The sequence below is a fragment of the Anomalospiza imberbis genome, unplaced genomic scaffold (assembly GCF_031753505.1).
Source record: "Anomalospiza imberbis isolate Cuckoo-Finch-1a 21T00152 unplaced genomic scaffold, ASM3175350v1 scaffold_55, whole genome shotgun sequence".
In the NCBI taxonomy this organism is placed as follows: Eukaryota; Metazoa; Chordata; class Aves; order Passeriformes; family Viduidae; genus Anomalospiza; species Anomalospiza imberbis.
In genome coordinates, this window is record NW_027100162.1 from 107687 (window position 1) to 127371 (window position 19685).

The window sequence follows — 19685 nt, forward strand, 5'->3', positions numbered from 1 at the left end:
TGTGTGCTCTTTGTGCCTGAGAGGAAGTTTCCCATCCCTTGCTTTCACACTGCCAAGGCGGGAAGGTGCAGCTGAAGTGCTGCCTTGGTGGGATGGAAGCTGAGCTGCAGCAGAGATCAGTGAGAGCTTTATTTTAGGGCTCTGCTTTGGATGCTAATTAAGTCCCATCAAGGAATGGCACTGCTCCTGGGAGGGAAGTGTTTCCCAAGTAACAGGCCCAACAGAGACCAAGGAAATTGATCTGTACACTCAGTGGAGCAATTCCTTAGGTACCTGTGCCCCTTCCTGAGTCAGGGCAAGAACCCTCGAGGGCTGGTGCACTCGGAAACCCTACCCCAAACAAACACGTCTGAATATCCACCAGAGGAGAAAGGAGAGACCTTGGAGACCCTTAGAAAACAGCATTCCACTGACAAGCCCTGGTTGATGTGCTCACCTTCCCCTAGGCTGAAGCATTGCTGCCATTGTCCTTCTCAGAAAAGGGCTTGTAGTGGTTCCTTTGCTGCAGCTTTACCACAAAGATTGACCTTGTTATGTACAAATTCTTCTTAAAGCTGTTCTTTGGTTTATTTTTTCTGGTTCTCCTGCCTCTGGTACTTTCTGCTCTCCCATCCTTTGTCCAGTTCTTGGAAACAATTCTCACAACCTTTAAACTTCTACAGTAGAGACACTTGATCTCTTCCTTCCTCTCCTTTCAAGATATGCTCAGCTAGAACAACTTTTGTCCCTTTGGCTCTATCCCCAGTAGCTTATTCCTGACACAACAGGAGGGCCAGGATGCTGCATTATTTCTGCAGCCATTTTGTCATGGCTGCTGGGAATTTTGGCAGGGATGTGGTGTGGCTTAGCGTCTTGGTGCTCCCTGTGCTTGGAGCATTTGAAGCCTGTTCCTAAAATCAAAACGGGAACTTGTTGATTTGTGACATTTCTTCCTGGGATGTAGTGTTTAAGTAAACTTAATTTGCCTGGAAGGTGCACCTCCCAGAGGTTGGTCTCATGGGTGTCCCTTCCCTGAAGCATGAAATCTCCTGCCTTCCTCCATCCCCTCCCTGCAGGAAATACCAGATACAAAGTAAAAGGAGTTCATCACAGGCTCTTACACTATTCATTATCTTGGGGAAAACATTCAGAATATATGAGTAAAGCCTTGTAAATGATGAGGAATCCGGAAAAGTGAGAAGGAGCACTGCATCCTGCCTTTCCAAGGGGAACCAGGGCTGCTGAGAGTTCCTGCCATGGTGTAAGAGCTGTTAGAAGGAATGAGAGTAGAACCCGCTCCCCTTTCCCTGGAAATTGCTCCCAGGGTTACAGGATCTGGCAGCAAGTTGGCTAAGGAATGATGTGGTAATGCTGCTGGTAGATTTTGGGGTACAGATGCTTCTTCATGGCACCAGGACCTGGCTCATGAATAAACTGTCTGCATCTTCAAACACCTTGGCTACAGCAGCAGGAGTTCCTTTTACAGCTGTGAACAGCAGCCTGAACTTTGCAGCCCCAGCAGAGCTGCAAAGCCCCTCTGTCCGTCCCCAGTCACTCTTGTATCACCTTTCTACTGAAATGAGCTTTGTGTGAACTCTGCCCAGGTTGGCATCCCTCTGCTCCTGGCAGGAAATGGATACTTCAAACAATTTGTATTAGTTCCACGGAGGAGTTTGGGAAACTCCTGTTCTCCCTTAGCAAGAAAAAAGTCTTGGTTTTGTTTTAAAACAAAAGCTTATTTCAAGCTCATTTTGGAAGTGACTGAGTTTCTGTCGGTAGACATAATTTTAACACTTAGAAACAATGAACATTTTGGGCTTGTTCTAAAGTAACAGCTTATTTCAAGCTCATTTCTGAAAGAACTGAGTGTCTCTGTGCTTTTAATTAAACCACCGAGAAACAGAATGTATGGAAATAATTAACATTTATCAGGACTAGCAAGTATTGGGGTAAAAAAAGTAAACGGGTGACAGTATTCTTTATGAAAACATTCTCTAAATTCAGTGTCTTAGACAAGAAAGAAAAAAACCTCATCTCCAGTGTCCCGTGCACCTGCTGTCACAGCAGATCCTCCCCTCTGCCACAGTCTGCAGGCACTGATGTGCCTGTGCCACTCCCCTTCCCACAGAAACCCACAGCAATCTCTTGTCCCCAGGGGATCAGGCTGGAGCAGTGGCTGAAGGAGAAAATAGCATGTCTTTGTTGGGCAGCAGTAAGTTGAGTCGTTTGGGAAAAGGCACAGCTGGTGATGCACTAATTCAGAGCAATCCGTATTTTGCATTTGACATGGGAGAAGCTCCTCAGACAGCCACCAGAAATAATTCTTGCTTAATAGTAGTTATTAGGTGGTTGACAGTTTTCCATTTATATTTTTGCTTTTAGATGAAGTCTGATTTGTTGAAGGATTTGGTGTTTGGAGCTTTGAAGCAAAACATTTTTTTTTAAGATATGATTGACCTTTTACATTTTTTTTTATAATATGTTTCTGGGCTCCTGTGTAGAGGTAAGGACATAAAAGCCTTGACAAAAATACTTACAAAATTGTCCTGAAATACTTCTTTCCTAGTGTTTTGATGAAAAGAGCAATATTCATGTGTTCTAAACAAGTCATGTTGGAGGTTGTGAGGTACCAGATGCTACACAAAGAAAAAGCTCTTTCTAGAGAACTGATCATCTGAAGGGGGGAGGCAGGGGAAGGGAAGGCAACCAAAGTAACCTCAGTGCCTTGCCCATCACGTTTGCCAGGAATGTGGGGACATCCCAGATCTATTATACCTACCAAGGTGCAGGCCTGTGGATCTCACTTCTTTGTTTTACATCCTAATTTCTCTTCCCCGTGTTCCTGCATTGGAAGGAGCAGACACACAAAATCAGAGAACAAGCCCTGAGCAGGGAACACACAGCAGCTCTTGAGGCTAATTCGTCTGGGTCTCACTGTGATCAGCTTTTAGTGCTGATGCAGAGCTTTTCATACACAAGGGCTTTTCAAAGGTTAGAGATGCAAATAGGTAGAATGTCTTCCTCAATCCACCTGCAGCCTTTGAACTACACCTAACAAGAACACCCCAGGCAACATTTCTGCAGGTGGCAGGAGATACAGGGAGGGGAAAAATTACTTTGGTGACTTATCTGGGAGACCAGAGTTAAGAGACAGCGTTGCAAACTTTCTTTTTCTCTGTAATACAGGATGTGTTGGGAAATGGTTTTTAAAAATTGGTAGAAAACGTATTTAAAAAACACAGTCAGTTGGGTTGATGCAGTGTTTATTCAGATGCTGAACAGCTTACACTTCCTTCCCCTCCTCACCCATTCAGTACATTGCTGCTGAAATCACAATTCTCATTCTTCACCCAGGGGGTGGTTTTGGTGACTCCTTTTGGTTTTGATGGGACCTTGGTATCTGAATAAATCATGGTCCAGAGCCCCTTTAGTCACCTCACCTGTGAGAAAGGACCTTATTGTCATCTTAAGACAGAGAATATTAAGGGAGTAGTTTCACACTGGCAAACATTTCAATTTTTGAGGTAAACACTGATTTCTAATAGTGCCCCCTCTCCCTTCTCATCCTTGTCCTATGCCACTGTGAATCCATCCCTTCACCTGTCAGTGCAGTGTTTGCACGGCTTCTCTCTGGGAGGGAGTGGAAGCCCAGCCTAGGCTTATAGGCAGACAGAAGTGGTAGTTTGTTTTTTGCCAAGTTATTTTAAGGTGGGTGAGTTCCTTCACCACAGCCTCAGAGCAGCCACTCCTCCATTTGTGCTGACAGAGCTGAGGAATGGTGTGTGCTGGGTTTGCCACCAGGAATTTGTCTGGTGAGCCTGTGCCAGGAGGGAAGGGACTGCCAACACAGAACAGCACCTGCTGTAAAGAGGCATCCGTGAGGAGCCTTCCCATGAACAGAGACTAGACCCACACAGAACACAACAAAAATGTACCAACAAAGGGACATACTGCCAATGTCCCTTGGCATTGGCAAGGGTTTAAACCTTTTTTTGGTATCTTTTTTCTTTTTTTTAAATTAATGCACAGAAAGGGCTAAAAAAGTGGAATCTCACTGTACTGTCAGGTAAAGAAACAAGGAACTCTCATTGGGATGCTCCTTGTCTCTCCAGTCCCTTGGGAATGGCTGGTGTTTTCCAGGAGAATAAGAAACTTGCTGTGAAAGAAGGAGAACTCAGGAGGGAGGGTGGCAGTGGCTGTGGGCTGCTGCAATTCTGCTCTCCTGAAGAGCTTATTGCCTGGCTTATTTTTGCACCACTTTCTGGCATTACAAAAGCCAGAAAAAGCTGTTACAAATTTTACAGAGGAAGCGGAGAAAGGGAGAAAAGGGGAAGGGCACAGGTATGGTGGCCTAGGGCTCTGCAGTTCTGTTTGTCCATGCATACTGTTCCAGCTCTGATTTCCTGTCCATGGCGAGTTGCAGCTCCTGCTTGATGATTTCAATCTGCTTCTGCAGCTCTGTCAGCTCTTGCAGCACTGAGGTCCTCGCAGTGTTGAGGGACTCTGCTTTCCCGTTGGTGGTTAAGGAAGGTGGAGTCTCTCTCTTCCCCTGTGGCAGGGGGAGGTCCTGGTGCTGATGGATTGTCACCTCATTTTGCCCCTCATCGGTGCAGATGTATTTTTTTCGGTGGCAGTTGCCCAGGTTGGCTGTGTTCCACACCGCATGCTGGCTGTTCCCCCCATGGACCCTGAACAGAGAAAGGAGAGTTAATACCACATCAGAGCCTGCTCTTGTGTGTGCAGACCTCTCCTGTGAGCCATCCTACTGGAAAAATATAAGACTGCTGTTACATGTTATATAGAAATATTATTCCTTTATTCCTGGAATTATCTTTTCTTGCAAAGCACAAATCATTAATGTACATGACCACATTTTTGTCATTGAACCATAGCAGAGGCTAGAACAGAACCCTGAATATCTTCTTCCCCAAAACCTTTTTCAGTTATGAAATTACTCAGCTGGAAGTCAGGAAAATCTGAGTCCTTCAAAGCCTCTGAAAGCTTTTGTGGTTGCAGTGTGCAGGTTTATTACAGTGTTAGTCCTTTGCGTCTCACTACTCTGTCCTGGTTTGGGCATTTGTTCTCACGGAGAAGGAAAGAGACTCCCTAGAGCTGCTGTGGAGAGCTGGAGGGGGAAGCTTTGTCCTTTAGTCTTGAAGTCTTGCTGGGGAGCTGCTTGTGCTCTGGGGGATGGACACCAACGATGTTTATCCAAGCCTTGCAGGTTCATTCCTGAGCTTCCTGACACACCACAGAGACTTAGGGGCTGTCAAATTGAGACACAAATTCCCATCTGGGACTTCTTCAAATGCTTCAATTTTTTTTTTTTTCCTGCAGAAATATTTTCATAATCTATTGATTCTAGAGAATCTTTGCCTTCTCTCTGTGGGACTTACCTTTGCTGCCCTCCCAGATCAGGCCAATTCCCAGGGTTCCTTCCCAAACTGAGGAACAGCCCATGGCCTCCATCCTCCAACTGGAACAGAAGGAAGCACAGTTTGCTGTTGTGGGAGAGGAGCTTCTCTTTCCTGCCTGCTTTCCCTTTGGGACAGGTTGGTGCGTGTTCATTTGATAAAGGGAGCTTTAATCTCTGAAGGAGTTGTGTTTCAAACTGCTCCCTCCTCGAGCTTTTCTGTGGCTATCCTTGGACAAAAGGCCTTTTGGTGGGAGCTCCCAGTGGCAGGCTAAGGAAGGAGATTGATATTTCAGGGCTGTGACTGCTGAAAGCAGTTGGTTTAAGGGGTGGCTACTTTTCTCACCTGCCTGCAGTAAGGAACTTGGAAAGTGGAAGTTGTGTTCAAGGAGGTGGCGATCGGGGATGTTCTCCAAGAGATGTGCTGGAAGAGAGGCAGGAGGGGAGGTTTCAGGCAGGAGAAGCAGCCCTTGCCTGGATCATGCTCCAGAGAGCTCAGAGAATCGCAGCAGGGATGTGTATGTGGAGTTGTTCATTTTTGTACAGATCATCTATTTTCTCATATTTCAAAATAAAGGATAGGAAGACTCTCAAGTCTAGGCAGTTGATTTTAACAAATACCAGAGTCCACAGTCAGCACTCCAGTTTCACCAAGTCAGTAAAACCATTCACAATTGGGCTACTGGGGCTGAGCAGCTTTTGTAGTTTTTGATGACCTTAAGAAACCCAACAGATTTTCCTCCATGAGGATACCAGCACTAGCATGATGCCAATTTTTTCCACCTCTTTTCTGTGCCTTTGGTGCTTTTAGGAGTTCCTCAGTGCCCAGCAGGAATGAAAGGACCTGTGATAATGTGATTGGAGAGCTCTGTGTTGTGCCCTGCCACATGAGTGTTCACAACAAGCTGGACACCCCACTCGTCGGTCTGTCGAGTTAAATTCATCCCAATTCTGTGCAAACAGCAGCCCCGAGGTGCTGAGAAGAGCAAGGACAGTGGGTGGGTGTGCATGCACACACCCAGGGCTGACTGCTGAGTGGGCAGAAGGCTTTGGACTGCATCTTCACTCTCCCAAGCTGGAAGAATATTTCAAATATTTCTCTTAAATGAAAAAATCCATTAAAAATAAAATGATCCAAAAATACATGTGCATTAAATTTCATGCATCGTATATATTATATATTTAGATTAATGTAACATAACATGACATAACATAACATAACATAACATAACATAACATAATAATATAAAAGATATAAGTAATATACATTATAATTTTTAAGCCATTTCTTATGAGGCTTTTATATATCATCTCCTAGTGTTTGTACATTTTTCCTTTCTGCTTCTGCTGATCCTAGCAGCAACTCCCCTGGGAGTTCCCTCAGGGAACTTCACACAAAGGGCTTCCATCATTTTAGTGCTTGTTGGAACTTGTTGCTTCCCAGTTCTCCAGACTCCTTGTGGATTTTGAAGCATCTCAGCGCTTGTGTCCATGGCCCTTCCTTCATCCCCAGCCTGCAGCAGTCACAGTCACTGTTGCCTCCCCCTTGCTGTGGCTCATTTGCCAAAGTGCTGCCAAAGGCAGCGGAGCTGGCTCAGGATCCCTGCTGGCTTCTGGTCTCCAGGACGAGCTTCAGAGGGACACTTGGAGCGCTGCCTAAAGAGCTACCCCTGGGATGGGGGTGGATTTGTCATCCCTGGTGGCTCCTGCTTGGAGTTCTACTCCCAGTGGAGTCCCGGAGTCTCCTCAGCAGGCCTTTGCAGCGAGTTCTGAGCCAATCTGTGGCTTTGCTGCCATCCCAAATCTGCCCTTCCTTTGCCCAGCCTGAGTGCAAGTGGGGCGTGTGCTGGGCATGGCTGGAGATTTTCATGGCCAAAATCCTCCTGCATCATCATCTTTACATCTGCTCATTTCTTTGGGTAGCACAAACCTATGCTTATTTCAGTTGAAACATTACATTTATGGCAGATTGTTACACCCGCACTACTAATGTACAAATACACAAACATCAACTTATGTTTAAAAATGAAATTTGTTTTACATTGCTATACTTGTGCTGCCAGTAGAGAAACATAGAATTATCTATTTCAGATTAAAATTTAATTTATTGTGACAAGCCTGTTATGTAAATCTATACAGATATCAAATTCAGTTAAAAAAATAATTTATTGCAACCAGATATCAATTCAGTTAAAAAAAAAATTAATTCAACAACTCGCTTTACACAAACATGAATTTAAGTTCAACAATGAAATTTATTACATATTACTACAACCATACAGCCCATATACAAATACAAAAACATCAAGATCCCTCTCTAAAGAATCTGAGATCCAGAACTAAATAAAAAGAATTTTAGAACTATGCAACTCCTTATGTATTTAAAAAGAATTAAATACATATATACCCATAACAATATGGAGCTGTAAATATTTATTAAATATTTCATGACATATATTATGACATATATAATACACACATAACAAATGTATCTATAAATATACAAATATCAATGTAGCACTAAAACAATCCATACAACCCCAGCAACAGAACCACACAGCTACACAACTGTGCAAGTATGCAAACATAACTAGAGATGCAAACAGCTCAATATACATGCATCAATATAACAATATACATACACAGACACCTATACAAGTATCAGTCTACGCATGTAAATATCCCTGTACATGTAATATTTTCTAAATATTTTCTAAAATATCGATATAGTTACAATTATTGGCACAAATCATACTCATTTATCACATCTCTATCTGGCTTTGTTTGAAGGTGTAGGCTCAAAGCAAACTCCCCTAGTTCCTCCCTGAGCCCTGGCCAAGAGGAGGATGAAACCAGATCTTCCCACACTAGAAGTTATGGTAGCTTGTTTATTCAGCAGTATAAAATCTGGGCCCTCTCACATGGCGCAAAGTTGGCGGCCTCGCCTGAGGGTGGGCGAACCACATAGGAATTCCCAGTGACTGGGAGTGCTTCTCCAATCCCTTGGTGTGACAGGGCATCCCCAGCTGACGTGTGTGTCAGGACAATGGTCAAGTGTGAGGGTAACTGGTGATGTATCTTTCTGAATCCCTACAGGCAATCTTTTCTAGTAATAATCAGGTGCATTGCTTAGCTTATCCTTTTGTACTTCTGTGCTGCTTTGCCCTACAGTCAATGACACTTCTTCCTTAAGCTGGGGTGGGTGTCTTTGGTGCTGACCCTGCCAGCAAGCCATTCCCTTCAGAATTGGACTCGGTGGATCCCTTCCAACACAGAACATTCTGTGATTCTGTGATCACTTCTACAAAGTTTGCTCAGAATGAGTTTCAGCTGAAACACTTGGAATTATTTGCTGAAATTAGAGTTGGTAGATGGAACTCTTGTTGGTAAACAATGGAGGGAGAGAACAGCTTCATGTGGGTTTTTGGGGCATTGCCCCAATTTTGTGGGTTCCTCCCTCCATTTTGGGATTTCACACCTCCGTTTTGGGGGTCTCCACCCAGCGATTTTGGCTTCCACTCCTTCCACTTTGGGGTCCCCCTTTAATTTTGTGCACCCCATCCCCATGTTCCACACATGCCCAGCGGCCCCAGTGTGCACTGAATGGCCAGCAAGGGACTGGGGAATGCTGGGACCCACAGTGATGTCAGTCATCCCTCCTGGTTACACACAGGACTCCTCGGCCCTTTTTGGGGTGCCCTGGAGTGCCAAGGCCACGGGGAGGAAATGTCTTTGCTGCCATGCTGGGCAGGATCTTGCTTGGCCCATTATGGCCTCCTGTCCCCTGTCTCTCATTGTCCTCTGACAGCCCCTGTGTCCCTGCACCCCTCTCAAGAGCAGGACTTTGGTGCCAGCACCCCCAGGCTCCAAATCCATGCGTTGGCTCTGTCCCTATGGTATCCCCACACATACTTGATGGACGAGAACACCCCTTAGTTAATCTCATAATTGATACCTGGGCAACAAGATAATGACCCATCACCCTCACTGGTTTGCCCCCTCTTCCCTTCCTTCTTTTGGATGCCAAGGCAATGAGATTGTGCTTGAGCTATGCTGAAAGCTGTAGCTGTACAGAAAGAAGTAGTTACTTTATTCCAGGGGATGGGAATGAAGCACTTTCTAGAAATCAGCAAATTTAGCAGAACAAGCTAACTGCAAAAGGCTAATTAACCACTGGCTATTTGAGCAGACAATCTTGTAGAGCATGTGCAGAAACAGAGGTAAAAAATTGAAGACACAGGAAGCCTTGTGAGCCTTCATCCAAAACGACCACCAGAGGCTGACAACCACCTCCTGTAGAAACTGCACATGCGCTACAAGGGCTCACATAATCTTGTAATTAGAAAACATGTTGCAATATGAAGATTAGGAAAGTATCATGTTCACATTAAGTAAAAAAGTTTAAAAGCTTGTACTGTGCAAAGAATGGACAAGTGAGTTGGTGGTGGGCTTATTGCCCTCACTCCTGTGGCGTCTGTGGGAATCCTTAAAATCAGAGGGTTTTAGGAAAGCTGCAAAAGGCAGGCCTCAGGGACAGCAGAACTGTGGTTAGAGCTGAGCAGTAGCCATAAGATTTGTCAGTAGAAAAGTTTTATAAGAAGTAGAAAAGTAAGGACAAATTGAACAATGGTCTGTGTATTAATGCTTGGCTGGAATAACTCCCTAAGCTACAGAAAAGTATATCTAGCAAGATATTAGGAAGTTCTAAGCTTAATAATGGAGCTCTGTGCATTGTGTATTAAGGCTTACAAGCAGGTACTGTATTAAAAATAAACAAGATTTGTTCTAACAAAAGGTACGTGAGTTTATAGTGGTTGGATGGAACTACTGTCAATATGTCAATGCTTTTTCTTTGTGTCATTGGTCAAAAAAAATTTAAAGTAAGTTGTAACATTAAGTTCTTTGTCTGCTGCCAGGGATGTGAGCTGCTGGCATCTCCTATTGTCATAACCATGTAATGAGACTGATGCTGGAAAATAAACAGCTCAAGACACGTTCCTCAGCAGTCCCTCCCGTTCGTGATTTGTACATAGAGCCCCAGATGGCAATTATATATAGATGTTAAATTACATATATGATAAATTAATATGTATTATTTCATACAATTTGATATATTTTGATTTCATATAGATTTATATATTTTAATTTCATTTAGATTTGAAATATTCCTCCAACTTGGGAGAGTGAAGATGTACAGCAGTCCAAAGCCTTCTGCCCACTCAGCAGTCAGCCCTGGGTGTGTGCATGCACACCTACCCACTGTCCTTGCTCTTCTCAGCACCTCGGGGCTGCTGTTTGCACAGAATTGGGATGAATTTAACTCGACAGACCGACGAGTGGGGTGTCCAGCTTGTTGTGAACACTCATGTGGCAGGGCACAACACAGAGCTCTCCAATCACATTATCACAGGTCCTTTCATTCCTGCTGGGCACTGAGGAACTCCTAAAAGCACCAAAGGCACAGAAAAGAGGTGGAAAAAATTGGCATCATGCTAGTGCTGGTATCCTCATGGAGGAAAATCTGTTGGGTTTCTTAAGGTCGTAGCTATCCAAAAACTAGGAAAACTGCTCAGCCCCAGTAGCCCAATTGGGAATGGTTTTCTTGACTTGGCAAAATCGGGGTGTTAACAGTGGACTCTGTCCTTGGTTCCAATCACCAACCCTGACCTGCAGACAAAAGCACCACCACCAGCACAAGCTACATCAGTCAATTTTCTCAAAAAGCTGTGTTAAATTTTTGAGAGGAATGGAAAACCTGTCAGACCCTGTGGATTAATGACAAGACTCTGAGCAACGGTTCCAAAGCAAAGGGCAGCAGCTTCTCTCTGGGACACTCCTTGTGCTCCAAGGCAGCCGGGCTGCCCCGGCTGCCCAGGGCCCTGCGCTCCACGGGCTCTGCAGAGCTGCACAGCGGAGAGGCAGCTTCGGGCACCTCAGCCCCTGGGCAGGAGTGGCTTCTTGGTCTGGACAGCTGCCTGTGGGCAAATGCAGGGTGCTGGCCTTCTGCTCTTGGCCCTAGCCCGGTCTTGCAGGGCTAATGCTGTTCCCTGTCTCAAATGTGCCAAAGACAGGCTTGTTTGTTTCCAGCTCTGCACGGCATTGATTTGCACCACAAAATACTGAAGGACTAAGGCCTGAACAACAGACCCTGACTGAAGCCTCAACAACAGGACCTGAGGCAAAGCTGCCCTCTAGATGACCTTTCCAGCCAAACGTTCTATGTATCTTCTCCTTAACCAAGCGTTGCTATCAAAAGGATCGATGCATGCATTCATTGTTGAAACACGTCTTCACCTTCTGGCATTAGGAAACCGGACAAGGCCACATTTGACCATGGTTCCTCCTTGAGTCCTGGGCAGGCTTGGGGAGAAAACCAAGAGGAGAATGAAATCAAATGTCCCGAGAGCAGAAGCTCTGTCACATTGCTCGTCCAGCGCTATCAAAGCTGGGCTGCTCTCACAGCGCAGTCGGAAGCCTCGTGGCCGGCAAAGGTGGCGGCACCGCAGGATTTCCCAGGTACATCACCAGATACCCCAAAGGATTGGGCTATCTGGTGATGTATCTTTCTTAATCACTAGAGGAAACCTTTTCTAATAATGATGACGTGCATTGCTTAGCTTTTCCTTTATTCCTTTTTTGCACATTTGCATTACAGTAAATGGCACTATTCCTTCAGCCGGTGTCTGTGTCTGTGTCTCTGGCCCTCCCCATTATCAAAACAAACACACAGCCAGTTTGGCATGAGACCTGCCTCTCTGCCAGCCCATCTCTTGGAAAATACCCCTGATGGCCATCTCCACAAATGAAATTCCCACTTTGCAGCTTCCTTTTCTGCAGGCAGGTGAGAAAAGGAGCCACTCCCAGCTCTGGACACCTCTGGAAACCAACTGCTTTCAGCAGTCACAACCCTGAAATATCAACCTCCTGCCTTAACCTGCCACTGGGAGCTCCCACCAAGAAGAGGCCTTTTGTCCAAGGATAGCCACAGAAGAGCTTGAGGATGAAGCAGTTTGAAACGCAACTCCTTCAGAGATTAAACCTCCCTTTATCAAATGAACACACACCAACCTGTCCCAAAGGGAAAGCGGGCAGGAAAGTAAAGCTCCACTCTCACAACAGCCAACTCTGTTCCAGTTGGAAGATGGAACCCATGGGCTACTCCACAGTTTGAGAAGAAGCCCTGGGAAATGGCCTGATTTGGAAGTCCAGCAGGGGGAAGTTTCCTAAAGACGTGGAAAAGATTCCCTGGAAGCAAAAGATTATGGCAATATTTCTGCAGAAGCATTTCAAAAAGTCCCCAGACTGAAATTTGTGCCCCGATTTGACAGCCCCTAAGTCTCTGTGGTGTGTCAGGAAGCTCAGGAATGAACCTGCAAGGCTTGGATAAACATCGTTGGTGTCCATCCCCCAGAGCACAAGCAGCTCCCCAGCAAGACTTCAAGACTAAAGGACAAAGCTTCCCCCTCCAGCTCTCCACAGCAGCTCTAGGCAGTGTCTCTCCATTGCAAGATATCCTTTGTCAGTCTACAGTGACAAGAGTTGGCTGTGGGAGGCGTTTGCATTGGAACTCGCCCCAGATGGAGGAAGGAGATGTGATTCCTGAGGAAAGAAAAGTGCAACACCCTCTGGGAAGACACCAGTGTGAATTCACTACAACTGGAGTCCATTACTTGCTGCCTGGAAACCAGGCAAGAAAACAGTGCTCCATAGTGTGAGGCTCACAGGGCACGTATTTGTTTATTCGACACCAGCTGTGAGAGGGATAGCTCCACCACAAATTCACTTGCCCATTCTTCACACAGCGGTACTTTTATACTTTTTTACTTAATATGCACATTATACTTTCCTAACCCTCCTCTTGTAACATATTTTCTAATTACACGATTACAAAAGCCCTTGTAGCACATGTGCGGTTTCTGCACGAGGTAGCTGTCAGCCTCCTGCTGGTCGTTTTGGATGAAGGCTCAGAAGGCTTCCTCGGGCTTGAATGCCTTTACCTCTGTTTCTGCAAATGCTCTACAAGATTGTCTGCTCAAATAGCCAGTGGTTAATTAGCCTTTTGCAGTTAGCTTGTTCTACTAAATTTGCTGATTTCTAGAAAGCGCTTCATTCCCATCCCCTGGAACAAAGTAACTACTTCTTTCTGCACAGCTACAGCTTTCAGCATAGCTCAAGAATCACCTCTTTGCATCAGCACCTAAAAGAAGAGAAGTAGGAGGCGGCAAACCAGGGAAAGTGATGGGCCAACATTATCTTGCTGCCCAGGCATTACAATCCCTTGGGTAAAGCAACATCCATCCATGGAGCAGCAGTATGGTTTTGATGACAATGCTGACAAAATTGCTGCCCCTTCTTGCTGCTGTTGCTGACTCCAAATCACCAGAAATATGCCAACTCTGCCAAAGACAGGCAGAGATGTTGAGATGAAACCAGCTAGTCTGCTGAAAAGGAGGCCAAAAGGATGTTTTCTACACCCCTCTTTTCATTCTTTCCCCAGACAAGACAGAGCAATGTCCTTTCCTTCTGTCACTGATGGTGATCCTGGCACGGGATGCAGCACGGGAACAGAGCCCGCCACTGCCCCCAGTGCCCTCGCCAGGGGCTTCCCCTGGGCTGCCCGGCCGTGCTGTGCGGTGCTGTGCTGTGCAGAGCCCGGCCAGCCCTGGGAGCCGCCCTGCCCGCGCTGTGCCCACAGCCCCGGCTCTGCCGCGCTCGTCCCCGCCCAGTGCGGCTGGGCGCGCGCGGGCCCGAGCGCAGCGCCCCCCTCAAGCCACGCGCCGCCGGCACAGCCGCGGCCGTTGCGCCGGGGCCGTTGTGGCGACAGCCGGCGAGCGGCGCCATGGCGGAGCTGCCGCTGCCCGCCGGGCTCAGAGCCAGCGCCTTCCCCGCCAAGCTGTGGCGCCTGGCGAACAGCCCCCGCGTCCGCTCCGTGCGCTGGGACAGCCGGGCCCGGGGGCTGCTCATCCACCGCTCCCTCTTCGAGCGGGAGCTGCTCAGCCTGGGGGACGCCCAGGGCCCTGCCCCGCACACCTTCAGGGCCACGCAGTTCCGCAGCTTCATGTGCCAGCTCTACCGCTACGGCTTCCACAGGGTGCCGGGCTGGGTTGTCTCAGCTGCGCCGGGCGATGCCGGGGCTTCGCTCCATTACAGCAACCCCTGCTTTCGCCGCGACTGCCCCGACCTCCTGCTCCGCATCAGGCGCCGGAGCGCGGCCAACAGGCCGCGGCCGGCGGCGGGGCGGGAGGGCCGCGGGCGCCCGCCCCGCGGCTCCCAGCAGCTCCCCGGGGCGCGGACGCTGCCGCACGGGTGGGATGGGCGCAGTCACTTCAAGCTGCTCTCCAGGGAGCGGCCTCCGCTGCCGCCCGGGCGCCCGCCCAGCGGCTTCCTCCTGCTGCACAGGGAGCGGACGCTGCCGGACGGGCGGGAGCTGCGCAGCCCCCGGCCTGGCCGCTTCCAGCCGCCCCCCGGGCAGCGGCCACTGCTCACCCGGTGCCCGCCCTGTGGCTTCCACCTGCTGCACAGGGACCGGCCGGTGTCGGCCCGGCGGGAGGGGCCGAGCCGCTTCCGGGAGCTGCTGCGGATCCCGCCCTGCGGCTTCTTCGGTTTCTACGGGGAGCCGCTGCTGCCGCTCGGGCAGCTCTTCCCGCAGCCACTTCCAGCAGCTCTACGGGGGGCAGCTGCCTCCGATCGCCTGGGAGATGCTCAGGATCCAGCCCTGCAGCTTCCAGCAGCTCCACAGGGAGCAGCAGCCCCCAGCCTACAACTCGCGAGGTAGGAAAAGAGTTGTAGCCTTGCTTTTCCAAAAAGTCCTGAAAAGTGACTGCTTGAAGTATTTTTCCACAAGGCTCTGTCATTCTCGGCCCAAAATTCTCAAGCTTATTTAGAAGGGGCACCTAGAAAGGCAAAAGATTGTCTGCCTGGTTTTCCTGCCTTCTTCCTGTGATGGTTGATCCAAGGCAGCAATAGAGATCTGTGTCCCAGAGCCACATTGTGGAGTGTGACCAATGCGCTCCACCTGGAAGTGCAGGTTGTGCAGCATCGACGGCCTCCAGCTCAGCCTGGAATGCACCTGGTGAAGAGCAATCGCCACCAGTGGATCTTGGCTTTGCCGTTGAGCAAGTGATCCGGGAGATCAGGAGATCCCTGCCTGAAAGGTCTCCCTCTGCTCAGGTAACCCATTGGAGGGGAATGGAAGAGGCTGGGCTGAAAGCTTTTGAACGCTGTTACATGGAGAAGGAGAGTAACCATATCCTTGAAGTGATTCCAGCAAAATACTGAATGATCTTTAGTTTTCTTTTTTTTCTATTGTTCTTTCAAGGGCAATATGAATGTTGCCCCTGAGTCTTCAGGAGGGGAGCCTGTGAACCGGGCTGCAGCAGAGGAAACTTCATCTGGCACCGAGAGCTGCGAGAACAGTTCCCCAGAGCCCGAGGAGCCTGGTAAGGACAGAGCCCCCGTTGGTTTAGAGAGGTGTGAGACGGCTGCTCTGAGCCTGCCTCGGGCAGGAAGGGAGACGAGAAGAGTTGAGTTCTTGTCTGCAGGGTTGGTGCTTCCTGGTGCCTTTCGTTCAAAGGCACATGCACAACCTGCCCGAGCTCTGCCCTCCACGCTTCGCCAGAGGCCTGGGCACTGAGTCCTCTGCTGTGGCAAGAGAGCAGGGAATAAACCTGACCTTGTGGGAGTTGTACCACCAAGCTGGGTGTCCCAGTCTGGTTCATACCTCAGCCCCCAGCAGCCTTCAGCCATTTCAGTGAGGACTGTGGTCTCTCTGTCACTGGGACTGTCTGTGTTTCAAGCTCTCGTGGGTGCCATTTGCACTGTGGGTGCTGAGACTTTATTAGAATACTTAAATAATTTACACAGTTCCGTTTTGAAAACTTGGAAGTATCCCTGTTCTTAATAGAGCAGGCTTGAAATTGCCAAGTGAGAGTCTGCCTTTCAGGCCGTCTTTTAATGTCCCTGATAGAAGGACAATTGGTGCTCAAGGGGCGCTTGCACAAGGGCCAGTATTGTCTCAGTGTTCCCTTTGCTTCCCAGATCCCGTGTGATCAACGTGTCCAGGAGGGCTGCCCTGTGTGCCAGGAAGAGACAGAGGGAGAGCCTGTGACCATTGGGCAGGTAGAATTCCTCTGTCTCTAGTTATATTTCTAGATGTGTATAGTTCTATTTATTGATATATGTAGTTGTATTTATATTGTATTGTAGTTACATAAATTATGTAGTTATATAAATTATATTTATATTATATTGTAGTTGTAGTTATATTTATCTATCTACATAGACAGAGATTTGTCCAGTTAATTTATTTTTAGTTTTAGGTGTATATATTTATATTTTTAGATGTGCAGGTATAGGTGTAGATGTCCATAGTTGCATTTATACACGTGTATAGTTACATTTACATATAAATAGTTGTATTTGTAGATAGGCATATTTGTATTGATATATGGGGGTTTAGTTACATAGATTGATATCTGTACAGGTATAGGCCTCTTTTTAACCTCTTCCCCTGCTCTGCTTCCTCCCTCACCTCTTGCTTTTCCCCCGTGCCCCCTGTGTCCCCTCTCCCTGTGCTGGGTCCGAGCTGGCGGCCGGGCCGGGCGGAGCAGCAGTTCCAGCCCCGGGTGTCCCTGGAGCGGTGGGAGCTGCCGGTGGCCCCAGGCAGTGTCCCCTGAGGAGCTGCTGAAGGACGGTGAGACTGAGGGGGCTGAGGGGGCGGTGACGCTGAAGGGACGGTGACCCTGAGGTGCTGCTGGGGCTGAGGGCTGTGGGGCAGCCGAGGGCGATGGTGGCACTGAGGTGACAGGGAAGTGGCACAGGCCGAGGGGTGGCGGGTCTAGAGGGACGGGATGGGTCAGAAGGGACTGAGGGGCTGAGAGGACTGTGAGGGGCTGAAGAAACTGAAGGGGGCTGGGGGTTTGCCGAGAGCATGGCGGGGCTGAGGGGATGGAGGGGGCCGGCAGGGAGCACAGAGGGCTCCGGGACTGCAGCTCTGCCAGGCCTTGGAACCAGTTGCAGAGCCTCCGCTTTTGCCACAGCTGCAGTGGAGAACTTGAGGACAACCGGAGACTGACGGGAGCCAGCAGGGAGAAGCTGAAGGCCAGCAGCAAGAGCAGGGAACAGGGACCTGCTGCTGCCCCGCTGGAGAGAGCCCGGGTGAGGCCACAGGGCCGGGGAGGCAGGGTGGGGCTGAGGGTGGCGTGGGCTGTGGCCGTGGGCACTGCCCGGCGGGGCAGCAGCGGGCCCTGCCCGTGCTGGGGCTGCTCAGCGCAGCTGCCCCGGCCGGCACAGGGGCTGTCCTTGGGCAAGGCAGCTGTGCCGGCAGGGCCCGGGAGCTGTGCCGGCTGTGCCGGGCTGCCGGGGCTGCGGGACAGTCCCGCCGCGGCTGCGCTCACCACAGCCTGGCCCGCTCGGCTGCTTTTTCTTTCTAACCCTCCTGGGGAGGCTCTGAGAACTTCCCTTCCCTGATGAAAGTGCAGCTGCTGCCAAGGAAAACGTCCCCATACTGACTCAGTGCTCCCTTTGCTTCCCAGCTGTGCCATCTGCCGTCCCTGTGCAGGAGAGCTGCTCTGCACGGGAGGAAGAGCCCGAGGGAGAGGCTTTGAAGATGGGGCAGCTGGGATCCCTCTGCTTGCTGTTCTGTTTAAAGTTACGTTGCAGTTATGTTTGTATTGATGCAGTTGGATGGGTATTTACCTTAGCACAGTGATATTTGTATATTTATAGACAGGTTGTTTTATATATCTAATCTATTGATATATATATATGTATGTATGTCTGTGTATGTAGTATGTGATGTTTAATCTATATTTACATCTGTAGACTGTTATACTTGTATGTGCATTTATATATATGTGCATATACATATGTATTTAATTTATTTAAAGATGTATGGAGGGCATTGTTGTATAAGTCTATTGATTGAATTCTTAGTGTAGGGCTACTTAGAGAGGGTATGCATATTTCTGTATTTCTGTATGGGCTCTACACTTGTAGTAATATGTAATAAATTAAGTTGTTAAACACGTAATTGACCTTGGTGTATAGTGAGTTGCTGTAGAGGTTGGCAATAAATTAAGTTTTATTAACTGAAGTTGGTATTTGTATATTTTTACCTAGACTGGTTGTAATAATCTAATAAATTCCTGGTTTTAACCTAAATTGAGATTTGTAGAGTCCTGTATTGTCAGTGTGGGTGTAGCAATTAGTAATAAATGACATTTTCCAGTGGATGAAATGGATTCTCGTGTGTTTGTCGATCAGCAGTGCGGCTGTAGCAATCTGCAGGAAATGCCATTTGTCAACTGCAGTGGGTGTTTTGTGAGTTGTGCCACCCAAAGCCAGGAGCAGATGTAAATGCAGGAGGATTTTGGCCATGAAAATCTCAGCCATGCCCAGCACATGCCCCACTTGCACTCAGGCTGGGCAAGGGAAGGGCAGATTTGGGATGGCAGCAGAGCCACACGTTGGCTCAGAACTCGCTGCAAAGGCCTGCTGAGGAGACTCCGGGACTCCACTGGGAGTAGAACTCCGAGCAGGAGCCACCCTGGCAGCAGAAATCATTCACCATGAAAAAAAGAGAGCAAATGTGGCAAAGCAGATGTGGGGATGCTCTGTGAGTCTGATAAAATGCTCTCAATCACCGCTGCCTAGGCACGTCTCCTGCAAAAACATTCTGTTAAAAACTGAACACCTCCCATGAAAGATAGATTGCGCTTTCCCCTTCACTTACCTTGCTGTGTGAGTGGAGACACTCTGTCCTTCTCACGGAGAATTTGTGCCCCTCAGCACCTGACATTAACTCCAAGCTACCACTTGGCACCATAAAGGAAAAGAGCCCTGCCCTTGTGACAGTGTTTGCAAAGTCTTCCCTCCTCCTGTCCCCACATGTCCCAAACGGAACCATCCCCTTGCTGTCCAAACTGTGCCTGGGGTGACTGAGGGCTCCAGGAGCTCAGGAAATCACTGATCCTGGAAGGGAAAGCAGAAGGAGGAGTGTTGCCTTGATTTCTCAGGATTTTCTAAAGCCTTCTGAGTTTACATTCTTGTAGAGAATTTTCTCAGGCAACTTGCTGTAATCAACCTCTTGTTTTGCATTCCTTCCTAGAGGCAGAGAAATTTGATAGACTGGTAGTTTGTCCAGTGTAGCTGGAGGGGTGGCACGTTCACCCTTCAATCCACTGGCACCTTTTGAAAACTAGAAATGATTGGAGTCAGAAGAAATAAATTAGTCTCTTCATTGTGACCAAAGCTGAGTGTAACGTTTTTCCTTGTGTCCTCGGGTGACAGAGGA

At 48.3% G+C, this 19685-nt stretch overlaps 2 long non-coding RNA genes across 2 annotated transcripts; both read left to right on the plus strand.

Annotated features, from left to right (window-relative positions):
• Positions 1-15406: 15406 nt before the first annotated feature.
• On the plus strand, positions 15407-16555 carry LOC137467235 (uncharacterized). The gene is made up of 3 exons (XR_010995462.1): positions 15407-15562; positions 15711-15831; positions 16430-16555. It is a non-coding gene; the product is annotated as an uncharacterized lncRNA (long non-coding RNA).
• A 333-nt stretch (positions 16556-16888) lies between these two features.
• Positions 16889-18041, plus strand: LOC137467263 (uncharacterized). Its single transcript, XR_010995469.1, has 3 exons — positions 16889-17084; positions 17431-17548; positions 17926-18041. It is a non-coding gene; the product is annotated as an uncharacterized lncRNA (long non-coding RNA).
• Positions 18042-19685: the final 1644 nt, after the last annotated feature.